Raw genomic sequence first — 3277 nt, forward strand, 5'->3', positions numbered from 1 at the left:
TTCGATCCCCACCAGCCTCACATAAAGTTGCAATGTTATGTGGTATGGTTTTGGGGGTGTGGGTCGGGTCCACCAGAGGTGGCCCGTGCCCACCCCAATATTAATGTTATGGTTTGGTTGGAAGGTGGAGGGCTCAATCGAGTAATGGCCGCCGAGCCATTTAAATATATATATATATATATATTTGTTATGACTTAGTTTGGGTGCGACGGTGGTGGTGGGGGTCATGGCCCACCACCAATTTTTTTTTAATATATTTTTTTTACTTTTAAAAAAATAAATAGTCATTTTTAAATTTTTTTAAAATAAGGGATATTGGGCATTTTAACAAGGCCACAATTTTTCCTGTCTTCGGGAGCCAAATTCCATGCTCAGGACTCGGTCAATTTGTAGGACACTTAAACCTGGCCCACAACCTAGCTTTGACCAAAACTTTGACTAGCTCATTCTGCCTCATACGAGCTCGGATTAACGAACTGTTCACACTGCTGTGATCAGGATGATGAGATCTATGTTGTAGTCTTAGTTCGAAAGCACTCTGATCGCTTTGATTTTTGAGCTTCCATAAGCCCTCTTTGTCCTAGGTGTGTCTATGGAGACACCTAGATCAATCCTCCCCACTGAGGAGCTTTTGGTCCTCAAAAAGCATGAAAAATAATCTGCAATTTCTTTGTACCTTGTCTACATCACAAGCGTCTTGAAAGGTCTCGCTTCTATCTCCTTCACCTTTGTTCTTCAGAACCTTAAGCGATGGGCCGACACCTATAATATCTGCAACCTGTAGTGCATTGTTTTGTAAATTACATGCTTGTCTTACATGACCAACTAATGACCCAAGCATCCCACACTTGCCATGATTTTATAACACATACTCGGTGGTCAAGTTTACAACAAGATGGATGCAATACCATAGCTATGAAAACAAGAACAACATATCATTGTTGCTTCAACAAGTGATGGAAAACACATCATCACTGCAACACATGATTTACAAAGATAAGGTCAAACATTATTTTCTTTGACAAGTGATGGAAACATGACATCACTTTCAGAGTTTAAAATGCAACTCAAAATAAGACCAGAAATCATTGTTGCCTAATAAGTAATGGAAAACACATCATCACTTTTACATTTTAAAATGCCACAAATGATTCACAAAAGCACAACCATGAAATGCTAACATATCTATAAACCATTTTCACTTATCGATGTGAATGAGTCATCCCCCTATGGTTGTTTTGCTTGTTGAACAATTTTTTCACTTGGTTCATGCACCGACGCTTTGTCTTTTAGGTGCTATTCTGGATGGAGCCTCCAACAAGTGGCTCTTTGATGGCCACTTCTGTCACAATGACTGCAGTAGTTTTTCTTCCTCCAGATATGCTTAACATGTTTTTTTACCTAATATTGAGAGGGTCTTTCATGCCTCATCCTTTTGTGTGTTGTCATTCTTTTCCAACACTTAGAAAATGTATGGTTATGTAATCCACAAAAGGTACATGTTTTTCAATGCCATGTTTTACGTTCATATTAAAAAGCATGATTATAGTTGAAATGAACATTCGAATGTCGAGATTTATTATACCTTTCCTTGATGTCTCTGATGTAAGTATGGCGATGAGAGCTTGCCTCAACTCTTTCCCTGCCATGGGCACTACCATGGGATGATGGGGATGTGTTCCCATCATTCTCTTTCCTGGACAATTTTGATGATGTCTCGGAAGAATCTGACACCTTTGAGCATTCTCCTTTAGTGTATCTCAAGCATACAAAGTGAGGTCTCTACACAACCTCCAATGGTTGATTTATGCCTTGGTTATTAACACCAAGTTCTTCTTCCTTTGTGTGCTTCGTCCTGGTAAGGAGCCTCATGTTTGTCCCTGTAATTGGGATCTCCAAATCTCCAATGGAAAGCATACTATGTGAAGATGAAACTGAAACGAAATCAACATCTTTTACCTCCTCTGTCGATTTGGAAAGAACTGATGAGGGCCTCTCATCATCTGTTGTTGGTGGTTCGCTAGCTATCTCGACGCATTCTCCAACTTCCTTTCTGACATACCCAAGTCCTGCCTAATGGGGTAATTCTTCTACTTTGATGGGGTTGACAATGCCTTGGCCATTAATTCCCAAGCCTTTGGCTTCATACCCCCATTTTATTCAACAGTTTGGAGCCAATTCTTGTGGTATGATTTTCGAAAACAGCGAAATCATCATTAGGACACATACATGAATTCATAGAATTATGTTTTACCTCACATGGGTCACGATGAAGCCTTTCCAAGGCCTCATCCTTTGCTTGTAGCTGTCATAGCAAACTATGTTTCTCCTATTTCTCTTCATCTAGAAACATCTTCAATTCAGCGTTCTCTGTTTGAAGCTTTTGTTTGTTGTGCTTCAATTCTTCCAGGGCCTCTTCCGTGGCTTGCAACTAAAGCTGCAATCGCTCCTTTTCCTCTGCCTCTTTCTGTAGAGTTTCATACATGATTTCCACCCTTTTGGAAATTTTGAGCATGGTCTCGTACATTGCTTTTTCATCCTCTATCACTGCACGTTCCATTTTTCATGTTGCAATTCACATCCACGCAAATACCACTCTGATGCCACTTGATCCAAGTCCAGGTGTGACAAAGGACCCTTCCAAGACCTTTTACTTTTGTGATGTGTTAAATTGCATTTTTAAAATAAAATCAATGAATACATATGCATGCTATAAAGAAGAGGAACATGACAAGAATCAGCAACATAAAACTCAAGACGTTGATAACGGAGTTCATCCAGGAGGGACTACGTCTCCGAGCCCCAGTTTCAAGATGGTGTAGGCCACTGCATTAAGTGTTTTCAATAGGGATGATGTACATAAGAGGTGATGTCACTATCATACAAGGAAAATGGCCTCACGCAGGAGTAGCGCCAAGAGATGTTCTGCTACAACAACTCTCAACCAAAAGGACTCCTATCAGTATGACACAAACTCATGCATGGTGAGCATCCCACCATCATGGCATAAAAAGGATCTTAATGCAAACATGCATGGCGACACATGAGTATCCCATCAACATGATGACAAAGGGATCTCAAATAAAACATGACGAATCATAACAACAAGTACATCCCACAAACGATTTCGCATCACATCAAGGAGGAATCATGAAACAAGTAAGAAACAAGATCCCACATCAAACATAAAATAGGGATCTGTGCAGCACAATGCATAGAAAAAGAAGTACATGAACATATTGCATATACCTCACATCCAAGGGCCATATGAAGAAGA

The sequence above is a fragment of the Pinus tabuliformis genome, chromosome X (genome assembly GCF_031772625.1).
Source record: "Pinus tabuliformis cultivar Carrire ecotype Pingquan chromosome X, CPIR1, whole genome shotgun sequence".
NCBI classification, from domain to species: Eukaryota; Viridiplantae; Streptophyta; class Pinopsida; order Pinales; family Pinaceae; genus Pinus; species Pinus tabuliformis.